A 13,271-nucleotide genomic window follows, 5' to 3' on the forward strand; every position below is an offset into this window, starting at 1 on the left:
CTTGCGGTGAGGTGCAAGACTAAGACTGAAAAAGTCTTACCTGGGGCACGCTTTCTTTAAATGTGTTTAGTATTATTATAATTCATTAAAACGTAACTTTTAATTCTTTTATTCTTAAAAGGAGGGGTGACTTTTTGTCACTATTTTGGGAATATTAGTTATTGTGTTTAAAATATCCCAGTTGTGCTCACTGCACCTTTCGATCAGGATGCAGTTATGTCTGAATCACATATAGCTATCTGTGTCCTCAATATTTGGATACAGGTATGTCATTGAAATTCATTATACACAGAAATATTGTATCTCCACTTGCGAAGATTTTTTTTACCATATAACAGATGTGCACAGAAATACCTTTTAAGGTTTACCTCAATCTTAAACCTTTTGCCAATGTCTCGCATTTAATTCATATAAGGTACTTTCTGTTTGCTCCCCATTCATTTTTATATATTGGTTTTCTCCCAGATCCACAGTTTTTGCCAATTGGCATATAGCAGTTGCTATTAGTGAGAAGGATAGGTAGGGAAAAAAATAGTGTGTTTTTGTGTCGCTACTTCCCTCCTCTGCTTTCTGGCATCTTAAGCCAGTATCAGATGCCAGATGAGAGAGAGGTAATGTAGTGTTTCCATACACTTAATTTAATGAAAGAAGAAACAGACTTGGCTTCTGCTTGTCAGAGTTGGTTGCTCAAAGCGACCTTGTTGCTTCATTAGCAATACATGGTATTCGCTTGACTACCTAACTGAGAGTGCCTTGCTGTTGGAATTTAGTAGAAACAAGGATTGCCTATATCCTTGTTCTAAGTTATAAAGAATACTGGGATGTTTAGTCTGCGGTGATTGTTCTGCTGTCAGATATCAGCATACAATGCTTCAAATAGCTGTTGAGAGACAATCACTTTGACAATCACAGATTGAAATGATAGGCAAAGATAGTCGTTTCTGCTGTTCTGGATTCCCCTCTTAATGTCTCTGTTACTCGCGTATTGCAGAGACCATTGTAGGTTTCATCAGAATGAGAGAACGCCCAGTAGTATCAAGATAGTAAAAAAATAATTTTAGAAGATAGAAAAATAGATATAGCTTGAAGATATTTTCACTGATTGCCCGGTGTGTATGCTACCATTTTTCTCAAATCATACCATCTGTAAAAAACCACAGGTAGCAAATAATAACCATCAGATTTTGCAGTAAAATAGTGCAATCTTATATTGGCCAGTCATTACTGTCCTCAAGACTATTTAACATTTGCAATAACTTACTGCCCAATTATTGCTTTCCTCTCAACAATTTTAACATCTGCAATGAGTTGCTTTAGTAACAGTTTCAGATTTTTTTTAAAACATTCAGCTATAATTGCAACACATTATTGCATGGTGTGTACGTTTAGATTGTGTCCACTTTCCAGCAATACAGGCAGAGACAGAAAGAAAGTGTTGTTTCTAATGTTACTTTGTAGCAGAGTTTGCCCTTGTGGTCTGCATAGTAATAGGATGCCAATTTATTATTGGTCTTTGTACAGTTAAATAATAGCAATCAGCGGCAAATTTGCGTTAATTCAGCCAAACTTACACCAAACAGTGGCACAGTATATATCCTGAACTCGTATCAAAATTATATCAATAGGTACAGGTACAGTGATAATCAATTGATCTTTAATAGCACAATTGTTAGGCTGCAGTTGTTAAGGTATTCTGTAAGATTTAAGTGTCACCCCGCAGATTATGCACCCTTTGCATTTAACTCATAAATCTGTGTGGGGTAGCTGGGGGGGTGTAACAGAATTTGCCCGGTACTACAGTCTGTTAATGGTTTAAATGCGTTACCCCGCAGACTATACACCCTTTGTATTTAACCCATACAGCTGGGCGGGTTAGCGGGGGGTATAACAAAATGAACACGATACTGCAGTCTGTAGATGGTTTAAGTGCGGCAATTGCCGCTGGTCTACTCACGAACCGCCTATAGCCTATAGCGGTGTTTGGCGTAGCCTGGGATCAGCGGGAGAGCGGTATACGTGGGTCCGCAGCAGGCATCTGTAGAAGCCGGTCTCTCACTCCATGTGTGAGAGCCGGTATCGGAAGTGACGCGCGTTTCGCTCGGGGAGAGCTTGGTCACACTGGATTCTGTGTGATGCTCCCTCGGTTGGTCTCACTATTTACCATTTTCCTGTGATTGGATAATTGCCTATGTAGATAGTATTCTTATTATATCGATGGTTTTATCTGTAATTTGACACTCTTTTGAATACGCTCAGATTATATGAATATGTTTATACATTCTTTCAGTAGGAGGTGGAATTGGTTTTTAATTTTTTATTTTATTTTTTACAATTATAAGGATCAATTTATTAATCAATTTGGTGATCTGTTGATCTCATTGAGGAATATTAGTATTATTTGTCCTAATGGCTTGTTATTTTGTCTTTTTCATTAGAAAAAAGTTAAACTGTTTTTTGGTACTTAGTATCTATTGTTATTACTTGCACAGCCATTGAACAATTTATGAGGCATCGATAGTGAATACTTTATCTTTTGATGTGTATTATTTATGTTGCTGGGATCTATGGATTGTGAATTTAACAATTCTTATAGCCAGGGTGTTGATCTGTCAATAGGTGATTATTGGTAATCTAGGTTTTTGGGAAGTGCCTATTTGTTTTTAATTTTTAATTTGTATATATATGGATTATGAAAGTTTATAGTTTACTGTGTATGATTGAGAGGTTTGGACTTGAGAAAGAATTGATCAAAGGAAAACACTGTAGTTTATATATTCATTCAGGCCGTTCGGATGTAATGATCCCAATCTGAAAGTCCACTCGCTTTCTTTTTTTAGAAGAGCTTTTGTTATGTCTCCTCCTCTTATCCCGAGGGTTATCTTTTCGAGTCCCAAGATTTTTAATCCTGTGGGTGAGCCTGTGTGTTTCTCCAAGAAATGTCTTGCCACTGAAGTGATTTGCTTCATTTTCTGTCTGTCTGAGGCGGCATTGCGTATATTCCCCATATGCTCCAAAGCTCGAATCTTCATCATACGTGTAGTGATGCCAACATATTTTTTATTGCATGGGCATATGATGCAATAGACAATATTCGTGCTTTTACAATTAAAATAATTTTTAATTGATATTTTGGTGTTGTATTTATCTTCAAGTTCTTTTATTGGGGAAATATGGTCGCATACTTTGCAGTTGCCACACGGGAAACTGCCGATCAATTTGGGTTCTTTTCTGCTCCCAGTGGTGAAATGACTATGTACAAGTTTATCTTTGAGACTGGGAGCTCTTTTCCAGCTCACTTCCAGTTTGGGTTTCAAGGTTCGCTTCATATCTGGATCTGATAATATGATAGGCCAATGTTTCTGTAGTATTGTCTTTATTTCTTTCCACTGGTCACAAAAATTTCCTATAAATCTGACAACACCCGTGTCATCCTCTGTAGTTTTCTTTTCATAGAATATCAAATCATCTCTTTTCTTGGTTGATACTAGTTTTTGGGCCCTTTTGATACACCTGGAGCTGTATCCTCGCTCTCTTAGTCTTGTACTAAGTTCTTTGCTTCTGGACTCATACGTATCGTCTGAAGAACAATTTCTTCTGAGTCTCAGAAACTCTCCTTTGGGGATGTTGGTTTTCGTGGGAGGGAAGTGTGAGCTGCTGAAATGAAGTAAACTGTTGGTAGCTGTTGTTTTCCTGTAGATTTCTGTGGCCAAATCGTTGTTTTCCGCTCTGTAAATACGTAGATCCAAGAAAGAGATGCTCGTTGGACTACTCTCATAAGTGAATTTCAGATTAATATTGTTTGTGTTGAGATCTTTTATATACATATCCAGCTCCATTTGTGTTCCGTCCCAGATGATCAGTATGTCATCTATATATCTAGTCCAAAAAATTATGTGACAGTTTAGGGATTCTCGATCTTCGCGGAATACAATCTCATTTTCCCACCAACCCAGGAAGAGGTTGGCGTACGTGGGGGCACAAGCCGCCCCCATAGCGGTCCCTCTTACCTGGGTGTAGAAGTAGTTATCGAAGGTGAAATAGTTTTTTCTTAGTACTATTTCTAGTAGGCGTATTAGGAAGTCTTCAAAATCTCCCATTTGTTTCATACTTAAAAAGTATTTTATCGCCTGTATCCCCAAATCATGTCGGATGCTGGTATAAAGGGACTCCACGTCTAAACTCACCAACAGATAGTTATCACCTAATTTAATATCGTTGATTTTCTTAAGAACATCTGTGGTGTCTTTGGTGTATGAGGTTAACTCAAGAACATGTTCTCTCAGGTGTGTGTCTAGGAAAATGCTGGCTTTTTCCAAAAGACTCCCATTTCCAGACACTATTGGTCTTCCTGGTGGATCATTTAGGTTTTTATGCACCTTCGGTAACATATAAAAAGTTGGAGTTCTTGGGTTCGTCACTTTGAGGAAGTCAAATTCTGATTTAGTGATAATTCCTGAGTCGTATGCCTCTTTTACTGTGTTCATATAAGTGGTGAGGTACTTTTCTGTGGGATCGAACAAGCTTTTTAGATAACAGTCCGGATTGTTTAGCTGCTTTTTGGCCTCTATGAGATATTTATCTTTTGGCCAGATCACAATATTCCCTCCTTTGTCCGAAGGTTTTACTAGGACATCCTCTATTTCCTGGATCTCTTTTAGGGCCTTTCTCTCATTTGATGTGAGATTACCTTTGGGTTTATGAGAACGTTTTTTTAGGTACAGTTGGTCTAAGTCTTGAGATACCATGTTCATAAAGATTTTTACTTCTGGACAGATATTGTCATTTGGAAAAGACGTAGATTTGTTTTTACAGATCTGTCTTCCTGTCTTTGTACTCTGGGATGTTCCTTCTTGTGCCAGTTCTTCTAGTGCTTGTAATGCTTCCAATTCCTGAGTAGTAAGGTTTGATTTAGATTCAGACACTTGTGCTTTTGTTGCAAAGAACTTTTTCAAGAGAATCTTGCGTCCGAAAAGATGGAGATTAGTTTGCCACTGAAATCGGTCGAGATTTGTGGTCGGGGAGAACGTCAGGCCTTTTGTAAGGACTTCTTCTTGTGTGGTGGTGAGAGTATGATTGGAAAGATTGATTATTTTGAGGGTGGTTGTTCCTTGTTCTAGGTTCTGTTGCCCCTTACCGGGTAGCGGTCCCGAAGTGGGGATCCCCATCTCTCTTTTCCCCTTCTTCTTCTTTGCCCTCCTTGTTTTCCTTTTCCTCTCTGGTTGTAGTTGCCACTGCCTTGGTCTAAAAAATGGCCACGTGGTTGATTGTCTTCCCTCTGGAAGTTTCTGTTACTTGTTGATGGGGCTTGATCAAGGTGTTCGTCACTGCCTGATAGTTCTGCTTCTGATGAGGACGGTGTTGTATAGCGTCCTTCTCTTCTCCCCTCTCCTTTATTTGTATGTGTCCAGCGGAAGATATTGCCCGTGCTGTAGTCTTTTTTATCTCTGGAAAATTTGTTCTTTTTTCTCGTAATGACTTCCTGTTCATAGGTGTCAAGGTCTTTTTTGAGTTTGTCGAAGTTGTTCTGAAACGTGGTGTTTTGTTCCCAGGGTTCTAGATTTTTTCTGACTTGTTCTATCTTTTGAGTGCACTGGTCCAAGATCAGATTGTTGTGTTTGATGAGAATCTCTATTAGATCATGGGAGCATTTTAGTAGACATTTCTCCCAATCTTGTTTAAGGTTCTCTGTACACAACTCGAAGGAGGGAAAAAGTTTTGGACGTAGACCTCTTGGTGTGATCCTTTGTTTGTAGTATGTTTCCAGACTTGTAAGGTCCCAGTTGGTTCTTATCTGCCGTTGTAGGGTGTATTTCAAAGTTGTCAGGTCTTCTTCCCAATTGATTGGTTGGTCTGTAATTGTTAGATCGGTTGGAAAAATACTTTCCAGATCCTCCACTCTGCGTCTTGTAGAAAGAGCGTCTTTTAGGCTGAAGCTAGACATGCCGTGGGAGTTATTCCTTTTAAGAAAGTTGTTATTGGTTCCCAGAGTAGATTCTGTTTCTTCAAAATGTGGTTAGTGCAGGATTCGGAGCTGAGATAGGCCTCAGTTTCAAATTCTTTGGAAAAAAGGGGGTTTGTGTGAATCCGCACATACACTATTGTAAGTATTATCTATTAGGTAGACCAACGTGGTTTTTATGAAGAGATGATCTCCTGTATTTCCTGTTGGTGGTGCTCCCAGAACAAGTTTCAGAGAACTTTACTGGAAAAGGGGGGGTTTCTTGCGGTGAGGTGCAAGACTAAGACTGAAAAAGTCTTACCTGGGGCACGCTTTCTTTAAATGTGTTTAGTATTATTATAATTCATTAAAACGTAACTTTTAATTCTTTTATTCTTAAAAGGAGGGGTGACTTTTTGTCACTATTTTGGGAATATTAGTTATTGTGTTTAAAATATCCCAGTTGTGCTCACTGCACCTTTCGATCAGGATGCAGTTATGTCTGAATCACATATAGCTATCTGTGTCCTCAATATTTGGATACAGGTATGTCATTGAAATTCATTATACACAGAAATATTGTATCTCCACTTGCGAAGATTTTTTTTACCATATAACAGATGTGCACAGAAATACCTTTTAAGGTTTACCTCAATCTTAAACCTTTTGCCAATGTCTCGCATTTAATTCATATAAGGTACTTTCTGTTTGCTCCCCATTCATTTTTATATATTGGTTTTCTCCCAGATCCACAGTTTTTGCCAATTGGCATATAGCAGTTGCTATTAGTGAGAAGGATAGGTAGGGAAAAAAATAGTGTGTTTTTGTGTCGCTACTTCCCTCCTCTGCTTTCTGGCATCTTAAGCCAGTATCAGATGCCAGATGAGAGAGAGGTAATGTAGTGTTTCCATACACTTAATTTAATGAAAGAAGAAACAGACTTGGCTTCTGCTTGTCAGAGTTGGTTGCTCAAAGCGACCTTGTTGCTTCATTAGCAATACATGGTATTCGCTTGACTACCTAACTGAGAGTGCCTTGCTGTTGGAATTTAGTAGAAACAAGGATTGCCTATATCCTTGTTCTAAGTTATAAAGAATACTGGGATGTTTAGTCTGCGGTGATTGTTCTGCTGTCAGATATCAGCATACAATGCTTCAAATAGCTGTTGAGAGACAATCACTTTGACAATCACAGATTGAAATGATAGGCAAAGATAGTCGTTTCTGCTGTTCTGGATTCCCCTCTTAATGTCTCTGTTACTCGCGTATTGCAGAGACCATTGTAGGTTTCATCAGAATGAGAGAACGCCCAGTAGTATCAAGATAGTAAAAAAATAATTTTAGAAGATAGAAAAATAGATATAGCTTGAAGATATTTTCACTGATTGCCCGGTGTGTATGCTACCATTTTTCTCAAATCATACCATCTGTAAAAAACCACAGGTAGCAAATAATAACCATCAGATTTTGCAGTAAAATAGTGCAATCTTATATTGGCCAGTCATTACTGTCCTCAAGACTATTTAACATTTGCAATAACTTACTGCCCAATTATTGCTTTCCTCTCAACAATTTTAACATCTGCAATGAGTTGCTTTAGTAACAGTTTCAGATTTTTTTTAAAACATTCAGCTATAATTGCAACACATTATTGCATGGTGTGTACGTTTAGATTGTGTCCACTTTCCAGCAATACAGGCAGAGACAGAAAGAAAGTGTTGTTTCTAATGTTACTTTGTAGCAGAGTTTGCCCTTGTGGTCTGCATAGTAATAGGATGCCAATTTATTATTGGTCTTTGTACAGTTAAATAATAGCAATCAGCGGCAAATTTGCGTTAATTCAGCCAAACTTACACCAAACAGTGGCACAGTATATATCCTGAACTCGTATCAAAATTATATCAATAGGTACAGGTACAGTGATAATCAATTGATCTTTAATAGCACAATTGTTAGGCTGCAGTTGTTAAGGTATTCTGTAAGATTTAAGTGTCACCCCGCAGATTATGCACCCTTTGCATTTAACTCATAAATCTGTGTGGGGTAGCTGGGGGGGTGTAACAGAATTTGCCCGGTACTACAGTCTGTTAATGGTTTAAATGCGTTACCCCGCAGACTATACACCCTTTGTATTTAACCCATACAGCTGGGCGGGTTAGCGGGGGGTATAACAAAATGAACACGATACTGCAGTCTGTAGATGGTTTAAGTGCGGCAATTGCCGCTGGTCTACTCACGAACCGCCTATAGCCTATAGCGGTGTTTGGCGTAGCCTGGGATCAGCGGGAGAGCGGTATACGTGGGTCCGCAGCAGGCATCTGTAGAAGCCGGTCTCTCACTCCATGTGTGAGAGCCGGTATCGGAAGTGACGCGCGTTTCGCTCGGGGAGAGCTTGGTCACACTGGATTCTGTGTGATGCTCCCTCGGTTGGTCTCACTATTTACCATTTTCCTGTGATTGGATAATTGCCTATGTAGATAGTATTCTTATTATATCGATGGTTTTATCTGTAATTTGACACTCTTTTGAATACGCTCAGATTATATGAATATGTTTATACATTCTTTCAGTAGGAGGTGGAATTGGTTTTTAATTTTTTATTTTATTTTTTACAATTATAAGGATCAATCAATTTATTAATCAATTTGGTGATCTGTTGATCTCATTGAGGAATATTAGTATTATTTGTCCTAATGGCTTGTTATTTTGTCTTTTTCATTAGAAAAAAGTTAAACTGTTTTTTGGTACTCAGTATCTATTGTTATTACTTGCACAGCCATTGAACAATTTATGAGGCATCGATAGTGAATACTTTATCTTTTGATGTGTATTATTTATGTTGCTGGGATCTATGGATTGTGAATTTAACAATTCTTATAGCCAGGGTGTTGATCTGTCAATAGGTGATTATTGGTAATCTAGGTTTTTGGGAAGTGCCTATTTGTTTTTAATTTTTAATTTGTATATATATGGATTATGAAAGTTTATAGTTTACTGTGTATGATTGAGAGGTTTGGACTTGAGAAAGAATTGATCAAAGGAAAACACTGTAGTTTATATATTCATTCAGGCCGTTCGGATGTAATGATCCCAATCTGAAAGTCCACTCGCTTTCTTTTTTTAGAAGAGCTTTTGTTATGTCTCCTCCTCTTATCCCGAGGGTTATCTTTTCGAGTCCCAAGATTTTTAATCCTGTGGGTGAGCCTGTGTGTTTCTCCAAGAAATGTCTTGCCACTGAAGTGAGAAGGACGCTATACAACACCGTCCTCATCAGAAGCAGAACTATCAGGCAGTGACGAACACCTTGATCAAGCCCCATCAACAAGTAACAGAAACTTCCAGAGGGAAGACAATCAACCACGTGGCCATTTTTTAGACCAAGGCAGTGGCAACTACAACCAGAGAGGAAAAGGAAAACAAGGAGGGCAAAGAAGAAGAAGGGGAAAAGAGAGATGGGGATCCCCACTTCGGGACCGCTACCCGGTAAGGGGCAACAGAACCTAGAACAAGGAACAACCACCCTCAAAATAATCAATCTTTCCAATCATACTCTCACCACCACACAAGAAGAAGTCCTTACAAAAGGCCTGACGTTCTCCCCGACCACAAATCTCGACCGATTTCAGTGGCAAACTAATCTCCATCTTTTCGGACGCAAGATTCTCTTGAAAAAGTTCTTTGCAACAAAAGCACAAGTGTCTGAATCTAAATCAAACCTTACTACTCAGGAATTGGAAGCATTACAAGCACTAGAAGAACTGGCACAAGAAGGAACATCCCAGAGTACAAAGACAGGAAGACAGATCTGTAAAAACAAATCTACGTTTTTTCCAAATGACAATATCTGTCCAGAAGTAAAAATCTTTATGAACATGGTATCTCAAGACTTAGACCAACTGTACCTAAAAAAACGTTCTCATAAACCCAAAGGTAATCTCACATCAAATGAGAGAAAGGCCCTAAAAGAGATCCAGGAAATAGAGGATGTCCTAGTAAAACCTTCGGACAAAGGAGGGAATATTGTGATCTGGCCAAAAGATAAATATCTCATAGAGGCCAAAAAGCAGCTAAACAATCCGGACTGTTATCTAAAAAGCTTGTTCGATCCCACAGAAAAGTACCTCACCACTTATATGAACACAGTAAAAGAGGCATACGACTCAGGAATTATCACTAAATCAGAATTTGACTTCCTCAAAGTGACGAACCCAAGAACTCCAACTTTTTATATGTTACCAAAGGTGCATAAAAACCTAAATGATCCACCAGGAAGACCAATAGTGTCTGGAAATGGGAGTCTTTTGGAAAAAGCCAGCATTTTCCTAGACACACACCTGAGAGAACATGTTCTTGAGTTAACCTCATACACCAAAGACACCACAGATGTTCTTAAGAAAATCAACGATATTAAATTAGGTGATAACTATCTGTTGGTGAGTTTAGACGTGGAGTCCCTTTATACCAGCATCCGACATGATTTGGGGATACAGGCGATAAAATACTTTTTAAGTATGAAACAAATGGGAGATTTTGAAGACTTCCTAATACGCCTACTAGAAATAGTACTAAGAAAAAACTATTTCACCTTCGATAACTACTTCTACACCCAGGTAAGAGGGACCGCTATGGGGGCGGCTTGTGCCCCCACGTACGCCAACCTCTTCCTGGGTTGGTGGGAAAATGAGATTGTATTCCGCGAAGATCGAGAATCCCTAAACTGTCACATAATTTTTTGGACTAGATATATAGATGACATACTGATCATCTGGGACGGAACACAAATGGAGCTGGATATGTATATAAAAGATCTCAACACAAACAATATTAATCTGAAATTCACTTATGAGAGTAGTCCAACGAGCATCTCTTTCTTGGATCTACGTATTTACAGAGCGGAAAACAACAATTTGGCCACAGAAATCTACAGGAAAACAACAGCTACCAACAGTTTACTTCATTTCAGCAGCTCACACTTCCCTCCCACGAAAACCAACATCCCCAAAGGAGAGTTTCTGAGACTCAGAAGAAATTGTTCTTCAGACGATACGTATGAGTCCAGAAGCAAAGAACTTAGTACAAGACTAAGAGAGCGAGGATACAGCTCCAGGTGTATCAAAAGGGCCCAAAAACTAGTATCAACCAAGAAAAGAGATGATTTGATATTCTATGAAAAGAAAACTACAGAGGATGACACGGGTGTTGTCAGATTTATAGGAAATTTTTGTGACCAGTGGAAAGAAATAAAGACAATACTACAGAAACATTGGCCTATCATATTATCAGATCCAGATATGAAGCGAACCTTGAAACCCAAACTGGAAGTGAGCTGGAAAAGAGCTCCCAGTCTCAAAGATAAACTTGTACATAGTCATTTCACCACTGGGAGCAGAAAAGAACCCAAATTGATCGGCAGTTTCCCGTGTGGCAACTGCAAAGTATGCGACCATATTTCCCCAATAAAAGAACTTGAAGATAAATACAACACCAAAATATCAATTAAAAATTATTTTAATTGTAAAAGCACGAATATTGTCTATTGCATCATATGCCCATGCAATAAAAAATATGTTGGCATCACTACACGTATGATGAAGATTCGAGCTTTGGAGCATATGGGGAATATACGCAATGCCGCCTCAGACAGACAGAAAATGAAGCAAATCACTTCAGTGGCAAGACATTTCTTGGAGAAACACACAGGCTCACCCACAGGATTAAAAATCTTGGGACTCGAAAAGATAACCCTCGGGATAAGAGGAGGAGACATAACAAAAGCTCTTCTAAAAAAAGAAAGCGAGTGGACTTTCAGATTGGGATCATTACATCCGAACGGCCTGAATGAATATATAAACTACAGTGTTTTCCTTTGATCAATTCTTTCTCAAGTCCAAACCTCTCAATCATACACAGTAAACTATAAACTTTCATAATCCATATATATACAAATTAAAAATTAAAAACAAATAGGCACTTCCCAAAAACCTAGATTACCAATAATCACCTATTGACAGATCAACACCCTGGCTATAAGAATTGTTAAATTCACAATCCATAGATCCCAGCAACATAAATAATACACATCAAAAGATAAAGTATTCACTATCGATGCCTCATAAATTGTTCAATGGCTGTGCAAGTAATAACAATAGATACTAAGTACCAAAAAACAGTTTAACTTTTTTCTAATGAAAAAGACAAAATAACAAGCCATTAGGACAAATAATACTAATATTCCTCAATGAGATCAACAGATCACCAAATTGATTAATAAATTGATTGATCCTTATAATTGTAAAAAATAAAATAAAAAATTAAAAACCAATTCCACCTCCTACTGAAAGAATGTATAAACATATTCATATAATCTGAGCGTATTCAAAAGAGTGTCAAATTACAGATAAAACCATCGATATAATAAGAATACTATCTACATAGGCAATTATCCAATCACAGGAAAATGGTAAATAGTGAGACCAACCGAGGGAGCATCACACAGAATCCAGTGTGACCAAGCTCTCCCCGAGCGAAACGCGCGTCACTTCCGATACCGGCTCTCACACATGGAGTGAGAGACCGGCTTCTACAGATGCCTGCTGCGGACCCACGTATACCGCTCTCCCGCTGATCCCAGGCTACGCCAAACACCGCTATAGGCTATAGGCGGTTCGTGAGTAGACCAGCGGCAATTGCCGCACTTAAACCATCTACAGACTGCAGTATCGTGTTCATTTTGTTATACCCCCCGCTAACCCGCCCAGCTGTATGGGTTAAATACAAAGGGTGTATAGTCTGCGGGGTAACGCATTTAAACCATTAACAGACTGTAGTACCGGGCAAATTCTGTTACACCCCCCCAGCTACCCCACACAGATTTATGAGTTAAATGCAAAGGGTGCATAATCTGCGGGGTGACACTTAAATCTTACAGAATACCTTAACAACTGCAGCCTAACAATTGTGCTATTAAAGATCAATTGATTATCACTGTACCTGTACCTGTTGATATAATTTTGATACGAGTTCAGGATATATACTGTGCCACTGTTTGGTGTAAGTTTGGCTGAATTAACGCAAATTTGCCGCTGATTGCTATTATTTAACTGTACAAAGACCAATAATAAATTGGCATCCTATTACTATGCAGACCACAAGGGCAAACTCTGCTACAAAGTAACATTAGAAACAACACTTTCTTTCTGTCTCTGCCTGTATTGCTGGAAAGTGGACACAATCTAAACGTACACACCATGCAATAATGTGTTGCAATTATAGCTGAATGTTTTCAAAAAAATCTGAAACTGTTACTAAAGCAACTCATTGCAGATGTTAAAATT

The 13,271-nt window shown here is 38.5% G+C and overlaps 1 protein-coding gene across 2 annotated transcripts in view; it reads left to right on the forward strand.

The window, feature by feature from the left end:
• LOC146007125 (bactericidal permeability-increasing protein-like) overlaps positions 1 to 13,271 on the forward strand; it is a 111,143-nt gene that overhangs the window by 42,538 nt on the left and 55,334 nt on the right. The window lies entirely within an intron of this gene.

Source organism: Crinia signifera, chromosome 6 (assembly GCF_055691185.1).
Source record: "Crinia signifera chromosome 6, ASM5569118v1, whole genome shotgun sequence".
Lineage (NCBI taxonomy): Eukaryota > Metazoa > Chordata > Amphibia > Anura > Myobatrachidae > Crinia > Crinia signifera.